General features: G+C 42.3%; 1 pseudogene; it reads left to right on the top strand.

Annotated features, from left to right (window-relative positions):
- Positions 1-1,276: 1,276 nt before the first annotated feature.
- Positions 1,277-9,078, top strand: LOC119732781 (annotated as a pseudogene).
- Positions 9,079-13,426: the final 4,348 nt, after the last annotated feature.

Here is a 13,426-nt window from a genome sequence, read left to right as displayed (position 1 = left end):
AGGAGCACAAGCAACATGTTCCCATGGTCAGGATTCGAACCCATGGTGTGCCACGGCACACGAGTTGAACACTGTAACCACTGGACCACAGCACCCCACATTTTTGTTATTTTTTTCATTTTCAAGATTGTTCAATTCGTTAAGAATATGTATCCTGTCTGACCTAGGCCCTCAATCAAATTGAGTTTGCTCATTATCAATTGAAGACGTCATCAAACTGGGAGTAACGTGTGCTTATTGATAGAATGTAAAATTGTGGAGAACTGAACAACCAAAAAACTGTTCCAATCTATATTTCGTCGTGTGCCCGGCAGAAGGTCAAATGCACGTATGCCCTTATGCGCGAACGCGTAATCACCAAAATGTTCCCAGCAAAAGGGCACATATGCGGAAAACTGTCTCTATTTCAATGAAATTTAAACATTTTTATCAGAAATTAATACAAGCGTTGTTCCGAAACTTATGATTCATACGTGTGACAAATTTCAAATTCACATGATTTATAATACGTGTGGGAGAGCATTGGATTTATAATACGCGCGGGGGAACAATAGAAACTTTCAATGCAATTTTCTTGAAAGTGATTTTTGCGTCAGAACGCTCATATGCCCTTCTGCCGGGCACCCGACGATTTTGTCTTTCGCAAACAGTCCTCCATGTGGCTTTTGAATTTTGAGAAGCGTGTCTTTGAATCGTGTTAAAATCTTAGCCCAAACGATGAGATAAAAGGACTCCCATATCGAAATAATGTCCCAACTGATCCAGCTCAACAATTGTGGATGTTTTTGAATAAACTGACGTGTGAAGTGTAGGATTATTTGGTCTGTAAAAAAAAAAAACAGATTTGGTGAATCATCATACACTGTTACTGTATGTCTGGACGTTATTATAATTATTAATGAGCAAGTCATGAACATTTCTAACAACGTCACCGTTGTCACGGCCTTAAAGCGCATGAGCAATATCAAGTTAGACACATACCGCACCTATGTATAACCAAGCAGTAACCAAGCAGAGCGACATGGCCTCAAACACATTAGCGAGCTGTGTGACGATAGCTGTGTGACGATGGCGCTTGGAAATGGTTGAAGTCTCCGATGACAAAACAGTTTTCGGGAAAAAACCTAGGCAGTGGCCTAATTAATATGTGTGTTAGACGATATTTATATGTATGTTGTTTGTAGTTTTAAATGTCTGGGATTGCAAGCTGCTTTGTTAGGCGTTCTTTGCACGACCGCAACGCGTGAACACACAGACTGTGGCCGTAACTATAACGATACCTTGTTCAGATTCGAACAGAGTCCAACGTGTAGAAATAAAATGGCGTTCGGTTGCAGTGCATTCGACTGCATCGAGAAATTCATCAAGTCGTTATTCCTCAACTACGGTGGTTTAATCGCGAGACACCCGATTCCCTTTCTACTGGTGCCGCCACTGCTGGCCGGGGCACTGGGGGTTGGGATGATGTTTCTGACGGAGGAACAGAGCGTGGAGAACCTGTACACTCCTGAAAATGGCCAGGCCAAGACAGACAGAAACACGGTGGAAACATTGTTTGCCAAATACGGTGACAATGACACGCTGGTGTCACGTCTAACGAGACTTGGTCGGGCTGGCAGCGTGATTATACGGCACAAGGATGGACAGAACCTCCTGATCCAGGCGGCCATTGATGACATTTTAGATTTACACGAGCAGATCATGAACATCAGCATCACTCACGACAGCAGAGACTACACATTCACTGATATCTGCGTGAAATGGGACGGTGTTTGTAACGAAAACCCCATACTCGCTGCCTATGATTACAACTCGTCTAAGGTTCCGTCGACCACCCTAACATTTCCCTTCTATACCTCACCAACCGTTAACCCCGTAACTTATTTTCTTGGTGGAGGACTAGGCGGAGTGACTTTTGTATCAGGTTCTCCAGATGATGTCCTCTCGGCTGAGTCTATTCAGTTGTCCTACTTCTTGCGGTACGAAGACAGCGTGGAGAACCAACGAAGCGCCTTGTGGGAGGAAAAGTTTCTGGAAGTGGCTGAGGCTTTCACGTCATCGGTCATCACAGTAACTCGCGAGGTGTCTTCTACTCTGGAGAGCGAGTTGGATAAAGCCAGTTCCAGTGTCATTAAGGACTTTACTATCACGTTCACCATCGTGATCACGTTCAGTATCTGTTCTTGCGTGATGCTAGACTGGGTGCGTAGCAAGCCCTGGCTTGCCGCTTGTGGTGTCCTATCTGCCGGCCTGGCCGTGCTTTCATCATTCGGGCTGATGAGCTACATTGGAGTACCATACATTAATGTCGTCGGCTCATCACCATTCCTTATCCTCGGTAAGTAAAGATTAAAGGTAATGAAGTTCTTTTTATTATCTGCGTGGTATTTAATCAAATGTCATCATATTCTTACGTCAAATTATTTTACTGCAATCTCACACATTTGATTATATGTAGGGCGGCGATTTTGTCATGCAGGCCTTAGGCCCCCCGCCCCCCGCCCCAAAAAAGTCTCCGGTTTCTGGTATGCGCGCGCGTCGCCGTAGCCATGCGCGTCGGCAAAATGAAAACGTTTTTCTTTCAATGAAAGATGATGTCTCAAAACTGCCAAACTCACTGGTTAGACTGAAATCCTGCTGCTGCACAATTTTAACGTGTTTTTAGATGGGGTTATGATCGAGAATAAGCTTTATGTGGCCGCTCTGGACTCACCAGGTATTTGCACTTAGTTTAGTCGGGCACCATTTGCAGTCATCAGCCTACATTTTGAGGCAAAACAAATCAGGTAAAAAAAAAAAAGCCGCGTCGCCGCACCACTTTTTGGGCAAGCTCCATACCAGAAACCGGAAACTTATTTTTTTTGGCCTATATATTTTCCCGGCCAATTTCCTAAAATGTTCATTCACTTCTGAAAATCGGTCATTCATTTTCGTCTGAATTTGAATGCACGTCTTTAATCCCATTTCTATTCAACAAAAGTTCAATCGTTTTCATTGTCCGTGCATTCGGTTTTGAGAAACAGACGGCCAATAACGTTACCTGTGCATTCATTTACGCGAGCATACCTTTTCGCGCAGAGTTATGGAATACAATTTCGTGAATGTGCAATATAAAGTACGTTTTTCTCATTCAAACTTAGCAGATTGCATCACATAACATTTAACTAAAAGTGAAATAAAATGACTAATTTTTGAAATCGCCCTCTAAAAGCGAAAAAGGACATCTTGTAAACGAATCTGAATGAGCAAAAACGAAACGTGCTGCTCAATCACTTAATTGATTGAATGGAAATGAAATCCAATGCTCTGATAGCGAAAATGCATGAAACGCGTGTTCAGAGCGATTCTCCAATTCAGACGAAAATGAATGACCGATTTTCGGAAGGGAATGAACATTTTAGGAAATTGGCTGGGAAAATCTATATATACCATGAACAGAGCCCCCTAAAGTCATCTGGTGTGTCCAGCCTTCCCCCTTTCGCCCCCGAATTTCCACAAGTGGAGGATTTGGGGTCATATCCACCCCCAATCTTCGACACGGATGTACCCCATGGCCCACGGATTACCAAACACTAAATACTGAATTTACATGTTAACTATAAACTTCACCCCCCCCCCCAAAAAAAGGAGAAAATGCAACCGACTTCCCTTTTTGAATCCCTGCAATTACAATGAAAATCACGAAAACACAAATTCAATGGAAAGCCTTGTGCCGAGATATAGGCCTAATTAAAGAGACAATCTTATTTACATTGATTTCGGCAATAATATCAAGTTTGAATGACACAACTGTAACATAATTATTATTTTATATTTTAAAACAACAGAAAACACACTTAAAACGAACACGTGTGAATACTTTTAATCACAATCCATATAGAGAAAAGTGCAGCACTCAGAGCAAACTGCAACACTTGGTATATTAAATAATTTTCCATCAGAAGGACCATCAAAATACATGCATTAGCGCATATAGCCAGCACTTCTCCAATTCATTAATTGTTTAGTCTTTGCAATTTGCAATCTTTCTCCTTTTTTACACAAATGTTCATAATTCAAAAAGCATATTTGTAATGTGTGTTTCTATTATAACAAAATTCGGTCTTGTGTTTCCATCACACATCTCTAAAAAATAAATCCTACTATTCAGGCCACCTTTGTAACATGCACTGCGTTTATATATGAACATGTATGTTTACCATAAACGCCTGCGTGTTACTAAGGTAGTGCGAATAGGCCTAAGCCTACACAAGTTCAACCCTGAACGCCGTACTTTTTTTCTCGTAACCATTTCAACATTTATTTTTAGCTGCACCACCCGGATGGTGAATCAAGTGCTGTCAAACCAAAGTGACATGTGTCATTTGCATTATTGTTAAACCTAAACTGCGAGGGGAATTTCAGGCGACGACTTTCTTTGATCTCATTTGCAATTGTACAATTAAAATGACAGCAACAAAATATACAATTAATATGAAACATGAAACAACAACGACAAATTAATTTACATGTTAAAGGCAGCAACATTATAAAACAAACAATTAATTGAAAGAGTAATTAAAACCAATGTTTGTAACGACGAGGTGTCCATAGATCATCATTCGATATATTTTTCAGAACAGCGATTCGAACCTTTGCGTTTTAGTACAGTTACAAGGCTCCCATTCTCATCAAACAAATTTTGAGCATGGATGAAATGGTTATCAACTTCAATATGTTCTCTTTGCATTGATTATCTCGTACGTGGCAGTTATCTTAAGGTATAAATGTCACTACGGTAGCCAAAAGTCATTGAAGAGTGAACAACAATGCAAGGGTAAATGTTAGGTTTGAGGTAAGATGTACCTTTGTTGCATGTACCTTTCTTTTTTGCTGCAATGCATTTTTGGCCGGATCTTTCTATTAAAAAATGTGGCTTTAACATCCATTTAAATTAAATCTAGACATATTATGTTGAAAAATGGCAACTAATTTGAGACAAGATGTCGTTAAATGTAAAGTATTTGTCTGACCGTGCGCAGGGAGATAGTACTCACAGCCCAACGTTGTGTCATTTTTATGGGGGTGGAGAAAGTGCGTGAAAAGGGCACTCGCACATCCATCATGTAATGTTGACAGAGTTTAAGTTATCCTGACACTTGGCCTCCGTAAAATGCAATAGTGGGGGTGGGATGGGGGGGGGAGGGGGCAGGACCATCTTTCATTCGGGACGCTGTTAAAAAAACGGACCATCCTGCACACTATCAGATGGCGCTTTTCAGGGCGGCAAGACTGCTAGCCTTGTTCCAGGCGGTCTCTCGGCTTTTTGTCTAAGGGAGATAATTGGGCCCTGCACCCACAATCAACGCGGCTACGTGCGTGTACCACCGACCCTTGTCAGTACGAACGGTTCGGTACTAACACAACCAGCAAGCACACACACGTGAGTACGGACTGTACGCATGGTGTAATAAGGCAGTAAATGTAGGCCTACTGTGTTCTGCGTGTGGGTGTACGTACGTACGTGTGGGGGATATACGCGCCGCGTGGCCTGTCGAACACGTGGACTAGCTCATGCATGTACTGTGTGTGCATGGCTGTTGCACGAGTACGTGTGTGTGCGTGCGTACGTACATTGTACAAGCATAGCCTTGCTGTATGGTACAAGTTAATTTCTCACTAGCAGCGTACGGGCATCGATATGTGCACGCAATTATGCCTTGCCAGCCAAGTTGATTAGGGATTTTTTTATCGGCGATTTTTTTTTATCGGCGAGTCGATAAGCCCAACGCCTTGGTCAAGGCTACAAGACTGCCGGCAGTCGCTCGAATCTACACATAAGGGAACTCGTACAAGACCACTGGTTAAAAATGGCACTTGTTTAAAAAGGGACACTTGTTTAAAATAAAGAGTACTTGATATAAAACAGCACTCTTCACAAATATTGGAGGGGGGGGTAAAACGCTGGTGAAAGGGGCAGAGGGCAAAACGGTGAAAAGGGCACTTGAATGGACAAGGGCAGTCTTTACAAAATATTCTCTGGGGGGCGGGGGGGGGGGGTAAATACAACCCTTAACCCCCCCACCCCCCCCCCCCCCCCAGCTGGGAACGAATATGTAGTGTGATTTATTAATGATGATTCCTTTAAAACGCTTTGGTGGAATTCGCAGAAGAGTGATTTGGTACCTTTATAAATAATTTTCAATGACATTTGTCATTTAACACATCCTCGATGCGGTGGGGGGGGGGTGTAGGGGGGCCTGGTGTCGGTATTCATCGGCAGTGAAATATTCACCCAAAGTATCCTCGACCAAACAAGAAAGTATTAACCGGCCTTTAATTAACCTATTGCGGTAGAATCGAGTCAACGCAGCTTGTGAAATATTGTCCAATAACATGATATGCAAATGGACGCGGAACGCGCAAAGACTAAGACAACAGAATTTAACGTACACAAATCCATAGGGTTGTTTAATGGTGTGGCTAACTTGCAAACGTCGATAGGTCAATTGACCGCTTCATGTTTTGTCAACGTCACCAATATTGTTCAGACGTTGACTTTAGTGCGCAAAGTGAACCTGTCATTCGTAACAAAGAAAATTTGCGGTTGCAAAACATGTATATTAATGAAGAGAGCGAAATAAATTGAATCCGTTGGAAATTGGAATAGCCATTTAGGTAATGAGTTCTTAGGCGAGACAGTACAAGGGGAAAAAAGTGAGTAATATCTCTCGTAACCTGCCCTGGTGATAACGCCCACACTTATGTTATTGTATTTATTTGGTTGTTCGAAGTTGCATAGAAGAGTTAAAGTAAGGAAAAAAAAAAAAAAAAAAAAACGTAAACAAGTTGCAAACCATTTTCTATATCGCGTCAAAAAGAAAGAAATCAATTTAAATAAGAATCGATTTTTCTCTACAGAATATTACTTTTTAGTCAACTTGAATGACCGACTGACTTATTGGAATTTTGTTTAAAAAACATGTCTGCCGAAAATATTGATGAGAAACTAAAAGAAACTAAAACCCGAAAAAAATTGAAGGAGGAAGTATCAAGACGTAAGGTCTAGACGTGGGGAAACGTACCGAGTTATTTCCGTTATCATAGTAGTTGTTGTCAGAAGATTTTATTAGGCGAGGCTTTCTTTCATTTGAAGATAGTGTATTAATATTTTGGACTTCAAGAAATCACTGAGTTAGATGCTAATAACATTGAGATTTTTGAAATATTTCTATCTCTTTCTTAATAGGTGTTGGAGTTGATGATATGTTCATCATGTTGGCTGCTTGGCGACAGACTGACGTCACATGGTCAGTGGAAGGACGCATGCGCGATGCCTTCTCTGAAGCCGCCATGTCTATTACCATCACGTCCATTACAGATGCTCTGGCCTTCGGAATCGGCGCTATAACGTCCTTCAGATCCGTCCGTATTTTCTGCATGTACACGGGTGTGGCCGTCATCTTTGACTACGCCTATCAGATCACTTTCTTCGGCGCCTGTATGGTGCTGACTGGTCGTCGCGAGGCAGCTAACCGACACTGTATGTCCTGCCTCAAAGTCCGACCTAAGAGTGAGTCTAATTCCAAAGCCTACAACATATTCTGCGCAGGCGGTTCGTCCCAGCAATCTACTGACAGGTTTGGTGGGTACACTAACGATCACGCCCTCATGCTGTTCTTCAAGAATTACTACGGTCCCTTTATCACGCGTTGGTGGGTGGTCATTCTGACAATATTACTGTTTCTGGGCTACCTGGGCACCGCCATCTACGGATGCACCCAGGTTCGTGAAGGTCTCACTCTCCGCAACCTTGCCAGGGACAACTCCTACGCAGCCGACTTTTTGGATGATGAATCGCAGTATTTTACGACCTACGGTCCTCAAGTCTCGCTGGTCTTCACGGAGCCCAGAGACGTGTGGAATCCTGTGGTGCAAGATCTCATTGAGGAGACCTTAGCTAAGATGGAGGCGAGTGAGTACACGTACGGTAAGGATCAGAATCTGACTGTGTCTTGGCTGAGAGATTATCTGGAGTTCCTGCAAACCATCGGCCACAGTAATCAAACCCAGACTCAGTTCATAAACATTCTGCGCCAAAATTTCCTGAAGATTCCCGCCTACCAGAAATACTCCTTAGATATCGTCTTCGGTGATGATGACACTACTGTGGCAGCGTCACGATTCTTTGTCACCACCAAGGACTTGGTTTCCACAGACAAAGAGCGATCCATGATGACAGATATGAGGGAGATAGCTGAAAACTCAAAGCTTCCTGCTATTGCTTACCATCCGGAATTTATTTTCTTCGATCAATACATAGTCATCCTACCTAACACACTGCAGAACATGGGTATCGCGGTGGGCGCCATGTTCATCGTGGCCCTGCTTATGATCCCCAACCTCATCTGTTCTCTCATTGTCACCCTTTCCGTAGCCTCCATCGTCACAGGGGTGGTCGGGTTCATGACCCTGTGGCAGGTCAACCTCGACTCCATCGCCATGACCAGCCTTATTCTCTCCATAGGTTTCAGTGTGGATTTCTCAGCCCACATAAGCTATGCTTACGTATCAGCAAACACAGGCTACCGTCGTGACAGCGTCATCGACGCCCTGTACTCCCTCGGCATGCCGATAGTCCAAGGATCCCTTTCCACCTTACTCGGTGTCGTAGTTCTTGCCTTCACGGACTCTTACATCTTCCGGACTTTCTTCAAGACCATGTTTCTCGTGATCTCCCTGGGAGCGCTGCACGGCCTGCTCTTCCTGCCAGTATTTCTCCTACTCACGATTCCCGTTAAATCTAGCAGAGTGGATGACTCCGGTGAGAATCTGCAAGATCACCGTGTTGCAGCAGTCCATCACGAGAGTCAAAAACACCTTGACATGGAGCAATATTCTCCTCCCAACTCTCCGTGAATCACCCTCAAAGATCAGCGTCCGTGCCTTACGACATTAGAAGAAAGTACTGTGGGTCCGAACCCCTGTGACGTCACCTACAGACAAAAACCACCACCAGCACATGGTGGCAATTGGCAAAATTGGGCCCTGTCTGGCAATTTTAATATTCCTAGTGTGAGGCCCACTTCGGTTTACTAATCATAATCTATTAACAAAAACAGAAATGGTTCCAAGGTGATTGAAGCAATTTTGGTTGGTTGTTATAAACCAATACCAGAACACCAGAAAGTTAATGTTAAATACCACCAATAAAACTGATTGTATGGGTTTTTGATATCACACATTCAACATGTTCTCGGGTCTTTGAACTATAAATGAAATGATAAATCTTTCTTACGGCGATTTGGAACAAACAAATGTTTGTAGTGTTTGCCCTTGAGAATGAACGTTTTAATTGTTGTGTCTTTTGATGGAAAATACGATGGAAAACAAAATTAATCTCGCTTAGATGCAATGAAGTTATTATGATTTTTTTTTTTTAAATTTGATCACATTATCTACGCCGTATTGGTGTTTTATATGAATAACATATACATTTTACTATATGTTATTGCTTGTATTATTATCACTTGGTTCTGGAAATACTTAAGAATTCAATACAGATTTTCTTTTTTATTTAGCTATTGAAAACTTAAGAATGCATTCCCCAAGCTATTTATGAGACATCGACCGAAATAAAATCGGCCCACGTTTAGTTATAAAATGTATTACTTTACAAATTTAGAACTATTACATATAAAATATTGTATACAATTATACCGTTCCCGCAGGTTAGTTGTACTGGTTCTCATCCAGCAATCAGTATCTTTACCATGTAAACACCGGGAGCCAGTCTGCTCGTACGGTAGTCTGGTTCCCTAGATCTGACAATTATTCCCGACGCTCAAATTGTAGGTCAGGCAGCCTCCGTGGCTAAAAATAAACATGACAACATACATTGACGGCCCTTTTTTCAAAACTCGGCTTCGTTTCCGATTTCGCTTTATCACTTATAGCTTTTAATGTTCTGATCAAATTTGTAAATAAATCACTTGCTTCGTAAGATCACAGTTATGATAATACAGTTTGATATTTCTGTAAGATAACATTGACTAATATTGATCTGGAATCTTCGAAATCTGAAGCACCCAAATAGCACTGTTAGCAGGCGGAGCCGAATAAAGACCGAGTTTTGGAAAATCTTGGTAACGGTCGTCAAACTCAAAATAGTACATGACGCAGCAAACCGTTCGTCATATACGATCGGAGTATACCTGATGTACAAAATCGTCGTTGAGTTTCAAGTTTTCTTAATGAAAGCAATGAACATTAATTATCAACTCATTAAAACAAGTTTTTAATAAGCAATTAGCAGTAATTAAACACTCGGAAATCCTCGGGCGTTATCCAATTGTCGACGAAATGAATTCGGTAAACTTCGGACATTTTGGGGGGAAAAAATTGGCAAAAGCGCCACGGGTTTATTGGGAAGGGGCGTAATCATACATGCCGCAACTACATCAAAAAATAAAATGGGAAGGAGAATGGTCGCCACCATGAATTCTTATTAACCACAGACTTTAATTCTTTAAGAAGTAATTTTATGGCTGAGAAAATAGCAAGGCCAAAGAAAACCGGTCAGTGCAAGCAACGTTCAGGAAATAAATCGTCGATACTAATTTGTTGTAGGATAAATCCAAGATTATTCCAAGAGAGTTGCTGCCGTGAATCAGAGTTTATAAAGGAGTGGGGCTCACTATCAGCGCCATCAGGGCCGTTCCTCATTTCTTTACATTTCGTGGGGTGCAAAACAATTACGAGGATGGGAGGCTCTGTGAGCTGATGCATTTTTTGAAGAGTTTTTTTTCCTTCCGACTAGCATGCAGAGAAGAGTTCCGTTAATTTGAGACTAAGTTCACCCATGGGCGTCGCGAGGGGGGGGGGGCAAGAGGGGTGCTTCCCCCCCCCCGAAAAGCACCCCCCCCCCACAAAAAGGAAGAAAAAAAAGAGAAAAACAAGAAAAAGAAAAAGAGGCGCGAAGTCATAGTGGTGTAAATTTAATGAGTTGGGGGGGGGGAGGGGCAACATGTCCCTGTCCCCGTCTAAAACTGAGAAATCGAGAATTTGTTGAGAAATACAAGAATTTTTTGGGAAAAATATGTTTTGCTCCCCTCTAGCCAAAATCCTGGCGACGCCCATGAGTTCACCGGTGTGTATACCAGTGAAGGCACACGATTAAGCTGCCCAGAGTATGGATATAGAATAAGAAATAAAAAAAGAAATTAACTTAGAACCTAGAACTCATTTGCCCACCCACCCCCGGCTCAAGAAACCAAGAAGCCGAACAAGACCTCATGATGCTTAGCGATAGCGATGATGAGTTGCCCTGTGGACAGTCTTCCACATCATCGCAGAAAAATATCAGCCTGCAGGGCAGAAAGAGGGCTTGTTTCCGGCATCAAATAGTTCTGTATTCACCCGAAACAAACCAAACGGCTCTTTTCAGAGCCACCAAATTTTCATAGAAGAGCTTAGAACTGTGCATCTGAACGATAACACTTCTCCTTTGTTTAGTGTCTCTCCCTTACCCCCCCCCCCCATTGTTTTAAAGTTAATTTCTTTCTTTCTTATTCTATATCCAAAGTCTTCGCCTGTGTTACGTTCCTTACATGAAATCCACAGGCTAACCTCCTCTGTCGAAAGCGTTGCAACTGTCTAATAGAACGATCTATTTCTCGATTTGTGAGTTCTCTTCAACTCAGTCGTGTTTATTGGGAAGGGGCGTAATCAAACATGCCGCCACTACTTCTAAAATTAAATGGAAAGGAGTATGGCCGCCACCAGGAATTCTTTTAATCACAGACTTAAATTTTTTGAGAATTGATTTTATGGCTGAGAAAATAGCAAGGAAAACCGGTCAGTGCAAGCAACGTTCAGGGAAGAGTTTTGAAAGTCCCACTCTGCAGAGCATGGGAATATCTAACCTAATGGGCCCGCGGGCGAGTTGTTACGTGTTGACAAGCCTTACCCACCCACTACCGCAGCCCTGCAGGAGAGCCTTAATTGACTTCCTAGATGTGTGTGATATACTAAAAAAGAAAAAAAAATAACTCATACACTCTGGGCAGCTCACTTGTGTGCCTACACTGGTATACACACCGGTGAACTAAGGCTCAAATTAATGGAACTCTTCTCTGCGTGCTAGTCGGAAGGAAAAAAAAACTCTTCAAAAAAATGCATCAGCTCACAGAGCCTCCCATCCTCGTAATTGTTTGCATCCCACGAAATGTAAAGAAATGAGGAACGGCCCTGATAGCGAGTCACACTTTCCCTCCCCTTTATAAACTCTGATTCACGGCAGCAACTCTCTTGGAATAATTTTGGAATTATCCTACAACAAATTAAAATCGACGATTTGTTCCCTGAACGTTGCTTGCACTGACCGGGTTTCCTTGCTATTTTCTCAGCCGTAAAATCACTTCTCAAAGAATTAAAGTCTGTGATTAATAAGAATTCCTGGTGGCGGCCATTCTACTTCTCATTTTATTTTTTGATGTAGTAGCGGCATGAATGATGTATGATTACGCCCCTCCCCAATAAGACCGAGGCGCTTTTGCTTTCGCCGTGGCGCTTTTGCTTTTGCCGCGGCGCTTTTGCGCTTGCCGTGTCGCTTTTGCTTTTGCCGTGGCGCTTTTGCGCTTGCCGTGGCGCTTTTGCGCTTGCCGTGACAGTGACAAAAGAAAGCTCACAAATATTGTTAATAAATCAAAGCATTCTTTTGCTTGATAATCGCCGGTTTCGATGAAAATGAGTAGGAAAGGGAGATTGGGTCTAGTTAACGATAACAGAGGTGTTGCATCGAACCGCTTTGAATCAGCAGTAGAGAGAAAACGTAGTCTGATCAAGTATTGTTCCTTGTGCACTGTGTGAGCATAAAAACATTGTAATGTACATGCACTTGTACTGGTTTATATTGATTGAATATTTTGCGTTTTTGTATTTCATGCCGGGCTCAATTTGAAGTGACATGAGATTGCATGAATAAACTATTAGATCTCCCAAACAATTTGTATGTGGTATAAAACAAACAAATTGCTAGAACTAACAGAATGATATTCTCAACAATCATTACTTAAATTAATCTCTACCAACCGAGCCATTGTTGACACTTTGGCATTAACTGTTGCCATACATTTCTTTTGGAGACTCCAATTGTCCACTGGAGGCCAGTGGCTGAACAGGTGTCTCCACATCTTCAACGGGCGGCAAGTCGTTATTGCCGGGTTCCTGCTTGGCGAGAGATCCAGTTTGTGACTGCTCTACGGAATGCGTGGTCCAGACTTGGCCCACCGGTCCAGGTTGAGCAGTGGGCGTGGCAATGTAGTTGGAGGTGTCAGATATGGCTAAGACAGGCATTGACACTTTATAAACTGTTTTTGAGGTTTTTTAGTTGTGTAAATGAAACGAAATGACATAAACGAACTATGGTACGATTGTAATAAAATAG

This window comes from Patiria miniata, unplaced genomic scaffold, assembly GCF_015706575.1.
Source record: "Patiria miniata isolate m_02_andy unplaced genomic scaffold, ASM1570657v1 HiC_scaffold_1, whole genome shotgun sequence".
Classification (NCBI taxonomy): Eukaryota; Metazoa; Echinodermata; class Asteroidea; order Valvatida; family Asterinidae; genus Patiria; species Patiria miniata.
Note: the sequence above shows the minus strand (reverse complement) of the source record. Positions and strands in the feature narration are given on the sequence as shown.